The sequence below is a fragment of the Nuphar pumila genome, chromosome 2 (genome assembly GCF_984573655.1).
Source record: "Nuphar pumila chromosome 2, dmNupPumi1.hap1.1, whole genome shotgun sequence".
Taxonomy (NCBI): Eukaryota; Viridiplantae; Streptophyta; class Magnoliopsida; order Nymphaeales; family Nymphaeaceae; genus Nuphar; species Nuphar pumila.
Genome location: NC_143250.1, coordinates 78,948,413 through 78,961,413, shown reverse-complemented (window position 1 = coordinate 78,961,413; position 13,001 = coordinate 78,948,413). Strand labels below are relative to the sequence as shown.

The 13,001-nt window shown below is 40.4% G+C and overlaps 1 protein-coding gene across 1 annotated transcript in view; it reads right to left on the bottom strand.

Annotated features, from left to right (window-relative positions):
* The window catches only part of LOC149845798 (uncharacterized), a 45,963-nt gene that overhangs the window by 28,851 nt on the left and 4,111 nt on the right, over positions 1-13,001 (bottom strand). The window lies entirely within an intron of this gene.

Sequence of the window (13,001 nt, the reverse complement as noted above, 5' to 3'; positions counted from 1 at the left end):
ACATCTCCAATTCCATATTTTCTTTCTATCTGCAAAAGGTCAAAATTTCTGAGCCAGAAACTCAACATCATGAAGACCTTAAGGGTGCGTTTGTTTTGGTTGAATCTGCTTATTATATGGCTCCAGTAGAACTCATTTAACACTTAAACAAGCTCCGTCGTGAGTCTTGACAAAATCAAGAACACTTGTCAGGGACTCGGGGGAAGGTTTTCAGGAGTACTACATGCTGGTCAAGTAATGAGACTCACCTGGCACGGCCACGTGCAGGCCAGGCCTGGTTCTTATCAACTAAATTAACTTAAAAAGAATAGAAACAAAGAAACTACACCATGACTCTACAATTATGATTTCCATGATAGTACAAACCGGAGTCATAGACTCACATACATGCAAGACATAGGTGCATAACAGTTTATCAATTGTTAAAATGGCAAAATATACACAACATTGTGCAAGCAAGAGACGAGTATAATTCCAAATTCCTTCAAAATGACTTTACAGAATAGTACGGAGAAAATGTTCCTAGAATCCTACAACATAATATGGTTAAGAATTACCAGAATCTCTCACTCAAAAATGATCTTTCAACTATCCACCAGTTGAAAGATTACATCATCGAAAACTTTCTTCAACTATCCATAAATTTTAGATCTGCACTCCCACAACATCAACTCCCCTCCAAAAAATATAAATATAGGAAAAACAACTTTCCAATTAGACAGTTCCTTTAAAATTCTCAATTTGTAAGACATGTTATGAGAATTTCATGTCCTATAAAAATGTTTTAGCCTAAAATGTAATAACCGCAATTTTATGCATTTATTTAGAAATATTATATACAAATTTCGTAATATTGTGAATTGGGCCTGGGATCCAAGTTTCGGATCCAGGATCCATAAAAGGGTCTCTGAAAAAGGTGTTTAGGTGTACAGGTCTCGGGACTGGATATCAAGACTCCATACCCGACCCACATCCACCTATTGTATGTACGTTACTATTGTTACTTTTGTTTCTTTTCTTCGGGTCTGGATATTATAATGGATCCAGACCCATACTGTACATTCAAGTATTAATATGAGTTTTAGGTCACGATTCTTTTTTAACAGAAATCGTGACAGCCGCAGACCCCTCTTGCTTCTCTTCTTCGTTTCTCTCTCTCTCCTTTCTCGATACCGGTACAGGTGGAGATTCTAACATGGTATCAGAGCCGAGATCCATCTAAGGGCCGAAGAGGTTTCTGACAGGTGCGACGATCAGAGATTTGAGGTTTTTCGTTCCCTCCCTTTCTACTCTTCTACTCTTCTTCATTTCCTTTCTTCTTCTCTCATTCTTCCCCTCTTTCTGAAATTTTCTGTGTACCCACATCTCACGTGAGCTTGATATTCTCGTGGATCTGAGATTCACGTGAATCTTGTTCACGTGAACCCAGACCATGAAAAAGGGGTGACTGTATTTCACATGAATCGATACAATTCACGTGAAACACCAAATCAATCACGACCCCTATTTCAGATTTGTTTTCGTTTGATATTATCTGCTTGATCTCCTTTTGTTGATATTATTTGTTTGATCTCCCTTTTGCCCAATCTTCTCCACGCATCTACTTTTACATATTCAAATATTCCAGCTTTTCTCGTGATTTTTTATTATTTCTGCTGTGTAATTTCCTTCATGATTCTCATTTTCTATACTTGTTTGAAAATGTATCTAACGTGTGAAAGTGTTTTTCATCACGTGAATCTCGTTCTTTGAGTGTATAGAAAAATGTTCAGTCTCTCTATTCTCTGAATCTGACAGCCTGCGATCTTGTTCATTAAAAAAAAAAGGCTGAGCATTTCATGAACACTCTTGTTGAATTTTATTCTCAATGGACCCTTATTCCTCTCAATCAAATCTTTCTTCAAGTTTTCTCAACCAACTCGTTTCTGAAAAGTTGAATACCTCAAACTTCTTTATTTGGAAGAGACAAATTATTTCTTTTATAAGGAACCAAGGTCTCTTAGGTCACCTGGATGGAACCACTCCAGTTCCACCAGAATTTGTCCCGGGAGAAGAGAAAGATGATGATAAAGGGGCGAGTTCGATCGTGTATGTCAAAAATGCATAATTTCTCAACTGGAAAAAGAAAGATCAATTAGTTGTTGCATACATCACTTCTACCATGTCTCAAGAGGTCCTTGTTGCCATCCCTGACAATTGTACAGCATTGCAACTCTGGGAGCGACTGGTTCAGACGCATTCACAGGTTTAGCGAGGATGGTTTTTCTCAAAAGAGAATTTCAGTTGCTAAGAAAAGATTCCATAATATTTGAACAAGATAAAGATTATCACATATCAGCTTGCAGTGATAGGATGTGCGGTAAGTAACAGTGACATGGTGCAACAAACTCTGAGTGGATTGGGATCTGACTACAATATGATAGTCACTTCACTATTGTGCCTCCTTGTCCTTCCTACCTTTGATGAGCTACGAGCTAAACTGATTCAGTATAAAATGACTCTGAAGGGTTTCTCTGAAGAAACTCGCATTCACACAAATTCCCAAGAAGTTTTTACCACAGGGGTGACTTATGGTAGAGGACGACGACGAGGAGGGCAGGGGCGAATTGGACACGGAGGACGTGGTCTGCTTCCCACTCCCAATATGTTAACTCATGCGCAGAGACAAATATTCATCCCCACTTGCTTCCTTTGTAACAAAATGGGGCATATCAAGGCGAATTGTTGGCATAATCCAGAAAATAAAGGAAAGGGTCCACAGACAAAAACCAAAAGAAAGTTCACAAATATCAGAGACAGTGGAGAGATTAAAGATTTGCTGATATCCGCCTTGTCAGAGTTGAAATTGAAGCCGAGTGATAAAGGCACTTGGTTTATCGACTCAGAGGCAGCAACTCATGTGACAGGCGATGCAGGTAAACTTTCTAACCCTATTCCTTATTTTGGAAAAAGTAAGATTGTCACTGGAGATGGATCCCACCATCCTGTTTCTCATGTTGGAAAAACTGTCATTCCCATGTCATATTTCACTCTTAAACTTTCTGATGTTCTTCACGCTCCCGACATCAAGAAAAATATTGTCATTGTTTCCAAACTTATTGATGATAATAATGCTTCAGTTGAATTCACTCCCTTCTCCGTGCAGGTCAAGGACCTACGCACGAGGGAAACATTTGCTGAAGGAAAGAGACGAGGCAATATGTATGTCTTTGAAGAAGCTCTATGTCATTTCGTCTGCCCTGTTCATCTGGATTCAAAGTCTTCATTAGAGTCGTGTCCATCCTCTTCTGTCAATGTTTTTAGTATTTCTAAATGTAATAAGCCTTTCTTATGGCATAGTCGATTAGGACATTGTGGGAGTCATTTTATTGATAAACTTGTCTCTAATAATCTCATTCCAAAAGAAAGTCTCAATGGGAATGAGAGAAGTCAGAAGTGTCCTAGTTGTCTTTCATGCAAAAGTCATGTATTGCCTTTTCATTCCATTAATAAGAGAGCTTCAAAACCTTTTGAGATAATTTGTTCCGATGTATGGGGACTTGCCCCAATTGTTTCTGGATCTGGGAGCATATACTACCTGATCTTTGTTGATAACTATTCTCAATACACTTGGATATATTTCATAAAAAATAAGTCAGAAGTCTTCCTTTTGTTTCAAAATTTTCTTTCCTTGGTTAAAAATCAATTTTCTGAGTCCATCCAATTTTTTCAATGTGATGGAGGTGGGGAGTTCTCGTCTCGTGATTTTATTTCTTTTCTTCAAAATAACGGAATAGGAAGAAGGGTGTCATGTCCACACACCCCACAACAAAATGGGATTGCTGAGCGAAAACATAGGCATATCGTTGAAAGTGCCATGAGTATGCTTTATGACAGTAACCTTCCCATCAACCTATGGACAGAAGCTTTTCATTTTGCCGTTCATGTGATAAATAGACTACCTATGGTTGTTCTGGAAAATAAGTCCCCTTACTATTGTCTTTTTGGAGCTCACCCTAGTTATCACGATCTGCGTGTCTTCGAATGTGTTTGTTATGTGCATATTGATCAGTCCCTAAGAAACAAGTTTCAGGACAAGGCTCAGAAGTGTAGGTTTGTGGGATACGCAGATGACTACAAAGGATATAGGTGTTATAATCTAACCAACAAACGCATCAGAATTTTAAGAAATGTTGTCTTTGATGAGAAAAATTTTGATCATGGTACCGACACAACGGATATGTTCCCCAACACAACTGAAGTTTACTATCCTTGGCTGAGTTCAGAATTTTTTGCTACTTCCAATGAAGCATGTTCCCCTCATTGTGTGCAACGAGAAGAAGAGATGTTTGAGAACACTAGGACATCGGGATCACAGAATGAGGAGGAAGCACCATCATTCGTACCGGGCAGATACAAAGGCATTTCCTATTCTAGACAGAGACCGAAAGCATCAAATCATCCAGATCATGTCTCAATCACCGATCCTATTTCTTCTCACTCTTGGAAGTCAGAAAATCAAATCGCATACGACATCCTATTGACAGGTGGGTCAGCTATAACAACTTTTTGGATTTTCAACTCTTTTTAACTGCACTCAATAAGGAAGATGAGCTCATTATGTACTATCAGGCAGTCACTTTTACCAAATGGGTAGAAGCCATGAATGATGAAATGCACGCATTGCATGAATGTAGAACCTAGGAAGTTGTTCCCAGAAGACCACCTGACAAAAATGTTGTTGGATGCAAATGGGTTTACAAAATAAAGTACAAGCCAGATGGAACCATTGAACGATACAAGGCAAGACTTGTGGCAAAAGGGTTCACTCAAGAAGCAGGGCAAGACTATGATGAGACCTTCAATCCGGTGGTGAGAATGGGAACAATTCGAATTATTCTTCCCCTGGCTGTTGAACATGGATGGAAGTTTAGTCAACTTGATGTGAAAAATGCATTCTTGCATGGGGATTTGAAGGAGGAAGTCTATATGGAACAACCCCTGGATATCAAGAACAAAATTGCAAAACTCATGTGTGCAGGCTAAAGAGAGCTATTTATGGTCTAAAGCAAGCATCTCGCTCTTGGTTTGATAGCTTCTCGCTTGAGATTCAAAAACATGGATTTTCTCGTTCCGTATTGGACCACTCACTATTTATTTTTTGGAGTCAGAATGTGACCACTCTACTATTAATTTATGTTGATGATATTGTCATCACAGAAAACTCTGAAGCTCACATCAAAGAAGTAAAAAATTTACTAGGTCAAAGATTCAAAATGAAAGATCTTGGTGTCCTGCGTTGTTTTCTTGGTGTAGAAGTTGATAATCAGGCTCATCGCTTGACGCTCACTCAACACAAGTATACCGTGGATGTTCTCAGCAAGGCAGGCATGAAAGGCTGCAAACCTCTAGGAAATCCAAGTGTGCTTCACCAAAAACTCAATGCTCATGATGGAGATCTGTGTGACGACCCCACCAGGTATCGCAGTCTAATAGGAATGTTGCAGTATCTCACATTCACTCGACTCGATATTGGATTCAGTCAATCAAGTGTCTCAGTTCATGCATGCACCACGTACTGGACATATGGAAGCGGTTAAGAGGATACTTAGATATCTGAAAGGGACTATTGGGGACGGATTGATATATTCACCGCCATCGTTGGGCAAGAATGAGCACGAACTTACTATATACTGTGATGCAGACTGGGCAGGGGATCCCGGTTAACGAAGATCTACATCAGGATAGTGTGTCTTTATTGGAAGGAATTTAGTCTCTTGGAGCAGTCAAAAACAAAAGGTTATTGCTAAATCAAGCACTGAGACTGAGTATAGATCCATGGTTGTAGCTATTGCCGAAGCCACATGGGTCAGGCATCTCCTAACTGAAGTAGGAGAAACGATTGTTCGCTCTACCTTGATGTGTGATAATCAAAGTGCTCTCAACATGTCATTCAATCCAGTTTACCACAGTCGTGCTAAGCATATTGAGATTGACCAACATTTTATAAGACAAAAAGTTGAAGAAAAAGAGATTGAGCCTGAGTTTGTCAACACTGAAAGACAAGTTGCAGACATATTTACAAAGGGCCTGACAAAAGATCGTTTTTGGATGCTTAAAGACAAGTTGTTCATGGTTCAAAACCATGATCAACTTGAGGGAGGGGGGGAAGGTGTTTAGGTGTACGGGTCTCAGGTCTGGATATCAAGACTCCAGACCCGACCCACATCCACCTATTGTATGTACGTTACTATTGTTACTTTTGTTTCTTTTCTTCGGATCTGGATATTATAATAGATCCAGACCCATATTGTACATTCAAGTATTAATATGAGTTTTAGGTCACGATTCTTTTTTAACAGAAATCGTGACAGCCGCAGACCCCTCTTGCTTCTCTTCTTTGTTTCTCTCTCTCTCTCCTTTCTCGATACCGGTACAGGTGGAGATTCTAACAGTCTCTACATATATATTTATATCGTACAAACCTATAGGTATATGTAAATGCAATAACTTTAAATTAATTTAATGTTTTGAGTGATAATTATTTTAAATAATATGTAGATGGGCTTGGGATCCACCTTTCGGATCCAGGACCCACAATCGAACTATATATATAGATGTATAAGTGTATACATATATAGATATATATGTATATACTATAAAACTCCTCGGGGAGGATCCACAGATGGATCCGACCTGCAAATCCACTACGCAAAAGATGTCCCGAAAACAGACCTTCATAACGTGACCCGGATCCACTCTTATAACCAGACTCGGATCCAATTCCCGATTGGATCCCGAGTCGTGGGGTTCGGACATGGCTGTAACCATAAAACAAGATTTTAAAACAATTCTTGCAAGAAGCTGTAACCACCAGAGGGTTACCCCCTCCGCCACTTCCGGAAAGGGGAGGGGGTCGCCTCTCGATAAAAGGGGGGGGGGGGAAGAGAGGGGTCTCGCCCCTCTTCATCCTGCTACCTCCCCTCTCATCTCTCTCTCCCCCCTCCCGCTCGTCCCCCTGTCTCTCTTCCTCCCGCTACCTCGTTGTCGCTCGTCTCTCATCTCTTTTCCTTGTTAAATATGTATATGTAAATGAATATATTTCTGTACTGTATTGTACTACTGTACTGTATTGTACCACTTGTACAGCATATTGTACTGTATTGTACTACTGTACTGTATTGTACAACATACTGTACTGTATTGTACTATTGTACTGTATTGTATCACTCGTACAGCATATAAATATCAATGGAAAGGGGAGAAGACATCATTGCCGCCCAACATTTTTTTCTCTCTTCCCTCTTACCTCTCTCTCTATCTCTTGCTACGATAGTAAGGTGACTCCCACATATGATTTCTCACATGGTATCAAAGCCAAGGGCGTGGTAATCACGATCATCTGGAAGGCCCCTAAGGACCTTGACGTGCGTTTTTGGGCGTTCTCAAGGAAAGTGTTTTTTCCATCTTTTCTCTGTTGTTTCTCCGTTGAATCACTATATTTCGACGTCGTTTCTTCATTTCCTCATATCGTGCATCTTTTCCTTCTTAGATATTCTGTTATCCCCAATTTTATCAACCCTAATTTCTGTTTTCCCCAAATTTGGGAACCCTCATTTCTCAAAAGTGCCTCTTTTCTCAAACTTCTTGTGATTTCTTATCTATTTCTTGCAATATAGTTGATAAATCGTACATTCTGCACGATTAACTAAAAAATCGTGATTTCCAAAACTCAAAAATTTCTGTCCGTACGGTTCTGTCCGTACAACCTACGAATTTCTGTCGTGCTGTTTGATTCATCCTTGATCTTCTTCCTTATGGATTCTAAAATCAGCCCCGGATTTCTTTCTCAACTTGTTTCTCACAAATTAACTCATGATAACTACTTACTTTGGAAACGCCAAATTCTGCCGTTTATCCGAAGTCATGGTCTTTCCGGGCATCTGGATGGGGGATCACCCGCCCCACCTATGACTATTACGCAAGAGGTAACTAGTAATGATGGGAAGGTGAGTTGCATTGCTATTCCAAATCCTGCGTATGATGTTTGGTTTCAGAAGGACCAATCTGTGGTTGCCTATTTGACTGCCACGTTATCTGATCGTATATTACAAACTATCTCTGACCATTTTACTGCTGCAGAACTATGGAGACATCTTGCTCACTCTTATTCACAGGTTTCTGAATCACGTGCACTTCAACTGAAATGGTAGTTCCAATCTATGCAAAAGGGAACTAAGACCATTACTGAATTTCTAAGGGATATCAAAATTATCATTGATCAGTTGGCCGCTATTGGATATCCTGTTTCTGACAGAGATGTTGTTCAGCAGGTATTGGGAAGCCTTGGGACCCAATATCGTATGTTTTGCACTGCATTACAGGTTGCCTCTACACTTCCATGCTTTGAGGATTTACAGGCCAAACTCCTACAGTATGAAGTTAGTTTGACTCAAGATCATCTTATTGATGATCCTCATCCTGTCATGTTTACATCTGGGTCTACCTCATTTCGTCCACCTGCTGCTCATATGGGCCGTGGAGGACTCCTTCCTACTCCTACTGCTCCACCTGCCACTAGAGGTACCCGTGTCCCTACTTGCTTCCATTGCAACAAGCGTGGCCATGTGAAAGCAGATTGTTGGCACAACCCACAGAATCGCAACAAGGCAGGGAGGCCAGGACCAAGAGCTGGACAGATGAATGTTAGACAGTTTCAGGGGCAGCCGCAGGGAAATTTTCGAGCACATCAGGGTACTGATCAGGGACAGAGTGCAGGGTTGCCACATGATGTGCAACAAATTCTTATGACTGCATTTAACAACATGAATTTGCGTCAGAATGATGATGGAGTTTGGTATATTGATTCTGGAGCAGCCGCACATGTTACTTCTGATGCAGGTAAACTTTCCAACATGGTTCCTTATATTGGCACTGGCACTATTGTCACGGGAGATGGTTCCCACCACCCTATTTCTCATACTGGAAATGCATCTCTCTCTTTGTCACAATCTACACTACCATTGAAAAATGTCTTACTCACTCCTGCCATTGAGAAAAACATTTTATCTGTTTCTAAATTGGTTGATGAAACAAATTCATCCATGGAATTTACTCCGTCTTCTGTTTGTCTTAAGGACCTTCGAACCAAGAAGATGCTCGCTAAGGGTGAACGACGCGGAAACATGTACGTCTTCGAAGCAGCCCCCGGGACTTTGAAGACGTCATCTACCGTGTCTCCATCTTTTCCTGCTTATTTGAGTCAGTCTTCTTCTGTTATGCAATGTAATAAGCCAGTTTCTTGGCATCGTCGGTTAGGTCATTGTAGTCAAGGGTTCCTTGACAAATTGTCTTCTCAGGGTTTTATTCCCAAAGTCAAATTAGATCATAAGTGTCCTAGTTGTAATGTCTGCAAGAGTCATGTACTTCCCTTTCAAAGTATCAATAAAAGAGCTTCCAAGCCATTTGAAATTATTCACTCTTATGTTTGGGGCCCCGCTCCTGTTTCATCTCTATCTGGCTCTCGTTATTATGTGTTATTTCTTGACTCTTTCACTCGTTACAGGATTTACTTTATGAAATCTAAATCTGAAGTGTTCAAACTTTTCAAACAATTCCATGCTCTTGTTCAGAACCTTTTCAATTCAAATATCACTTATTTCCAGTGTGATGGTGGTGGAGAATACATATCTCATGATTTTAGTGAATATTTAAAGGACCATGGCATCACACGTAACTCCTCTTGTCCTTACACTCCACAACAGAATGGAGTAGCAGAACGTAAGCATCGGCATATTGTTGAAACCGCGTTAAGTATGATGCACAATATTGATATTTCTTTCTCTCTTTGGACTGAGGCCTTTCACACTGCAGTGCATATCATTAACAGGTTGCCTATGGAATTATTAGGAGATCAGTCTCCTTATTATTTGCTTCACGGTTCTCACCCTTCTTATGATGATTTGCATGCTTTCGGATGCATTTGTTATGTCCATGTGGATCATTCTTTACGTAACAAGTTTCAGGACAGAGCAGTTCAGTGCAGATTTCTGGGATATGCCGATGGGTATAAAGGATATAGATGTTATGATCCTATTTTGGGTAAGATTAAGGTGTCTAGAAATGTTGTTTTTGATGATGACCATTTCAGCACTTGTGATACTTCTCAAGTATATGAGCAAACTACTTATGATCCATGGCTTTGTGATACTTTGCTATATGACTCTATCAGAGATCCTGTTGTTGATGAACCAATTCAGTTTGAAGCAGACAACTCCATCATCCAGGATGCACCTTCACGGTTTTCAGGTTTGGTTTATGCCCGTCGAGGAGCCCCTTCAACTCCATCTCACGAGGCTCCCCCTCTTCGACGATCCACACGTGAAAGGCATCCTATCCATCGTTGGGTTAGTTACAACAATTTTTCTCTTGACTTTCAGTTGTTTCTAACCAATGTGGCCAAAGAGAAAGAGCCGTCTATTTTCCATCAGGCAGCCCATTCTCGAGCTTGGGTTGAAGCTATGAACGAAGAAATGGCAGCACTTCATGAATGTCATACATGGGATATTGTTCTTCGACCTGTTGATAGAAATGTTGTTGGTTCCAAATGGGTTTACAAGATCAAGCGTAAACCAGATGGTAGCATTGAAAGATATAAAGCTCGCCTTGTTGCACGCGGATTCACACAACAATATGGGCAAGATTATGAGGAAACTTTTAGCCCTGTTGTCAAAATTGGCACCATTCGTGTGATCCTCACTTTGGCACTTCAGCATGGTTGGTCTCTTAGCCAGTTGGATGTCAAGAATGCGTTCCTACATGGGGACTTGAAGGAAGAGGTGTATATGGAGCAACCTCCTGGATATAGTGAACATGATGCGGCTACATGGGTTTGTAAATTGAGAAGGTCTCTTTATGGTTTAAAACAGGCATCTCGGTCTTGGTTTGAGAGTTTCTCCATGGAAATTCAGCAGCATGGCTTTTCTAAGAGTATACTTGATCATTCTTTATTTATGTATAAGAATGATCATGTTACTACTTGGGTTCTTATATATGTTGATGACATCATTATCACTGGGAGTGATGATGCACATATTGCCTTGGTCAAGTCTTTACTTATGGCCAAATTCAAGATGAAGGACTTAGGCCCATTGCGATACTTCTTGGGAGTTGAAGTCGATAGGCAAGATGATCGACTCACTCTAAGTCAACACAAGTATACTCTTGACATTCTTCACACCACTGGTATGATTAATTGCAAACCTCTCAGCACCCCATCTGTCTTAAATCATAAGTTTAGTGCAAAAGAAGGCCAATTATATCATGATTCCACTTTATATCGCCGCATTGTTGGTATGTTGCAATATCTTACATTTACAAGACCTGACATTGCTTATGCTGTAAATCAAGCATCTCAGTTTATGCATGCTCCCACTGATTGTCATATGGAATGTATTAAGCGTATTCTCAGATATCTGAAAGGGACTATTGGAGATGGATTGCTCTATCACAAAGATGAAAGCTTCACTATAGGACACCGTTTACTTACATATTGTGATGCAGATTGGGGTGGGGACCCTGATGAGCGTAGGTCGGTTTCAGGATATTGTGTTTTTATTGGCCCAAATATTGTCACTTGGAGTAGTAAGAAACAAAAGGCCATTGCTAAATCCAGCACTGAGGCAGAGTACAGGGCAATGGCAGCAGGGACAGCTGATGTCACTTGGGTACGACATCTTCTTCAAGAGTTGAATGAACCTATCTCTTCCTCTCTGCTTTTATGTGATAATCAAAGTGCCATTAATATTTCTTTTAACCCTATTCATCATTGTCGCACGAAGCACATTGAGATTGATCAGCATTTTGTTAGACAAAAGATTGAAACAGAAGAAATTGAGGCTTCGTATGTCAGATCAGAAGACCAAGTAGCAGACATCATCAATTTTGGTTACTTAAGGGCAAGTTGAGCATGATTGAAGATCATCCTCAACTTGAGGGAGGCTGTTAAATATGTATATGTAAATGAATATATTTCTGTACTGTATTGTACTACTGTACTGTATTGTACCACTTGTACAGCATACTGTACTGTATTGTACTACTGTACTGTATTGTACAACATACTGTACTGTATTGTACTATTGTACTGTATTGTACCACTCGTACAGCATATAAATATCAATGGAAAGGGGAGAAGACATCATTGTCGCCCAACATTTTTTTCTCTCTTCCCTCTTACCTCTCTCTCTATCTCTTGCTACGATAGTAAGGTGACTCCCACATCTGATTTCTCACATTCCTCTCCACCTCCGCTCTCTCCTTCCCTTTGTTTCTCGCTCTCTCTCATTGTCTCTATGTTCCCCTCTTGGTCTCGATTTCTCGTTGCGGCAGCCACCCTCACCGGAGTCGGCGACCCTCCACCCGCGACAACAACCTCTGAGCGCTGGAACATGTAGGATCGGTAACTTTTCTTGTGGGTTATTGACTGGGTCTGGGTGTGCTTGGGTTGGTCAAGGGGAAAACTTCGAATGATGAAGGCCACGGCTAACCCTAAACCGAGAACCCCAATTTCTTGGATTGGGGGGGGGGGGGGCAGATTTTCTGATAAGGGCATATGCCATATGCCCTGACTTCACCACAGTCACAATGTTCCTATTTTAATTTCATACATCTTGGACTCGGTATGCAGTGGGAGTATAACCAGAGCATGCTTAATGTAGTCTCTGACTGTGTTTTTCTGTTTTGATTCTATCGATTTGCCTATTTTATGCATCATGCTGGTCACACTCTTTAAAATCTATTAGTATGAGAGTATATTGTTGATGTGCATGGGAGTTTTGTTGTAGTTGGGTGGTATCGGTAGGCCTATTATATGAGTTCGAGCATTGGTGGCTTGTATTCAGCATAGAGAATAATATTATGCATTGATTTTTGCATGAGTAGGGTGAAATCTTGGGGTGTTCAATGTGATTAGTGCACAAAAACATTAAGGCCACAACAAACCTATAAGAAAACTGAGTTCC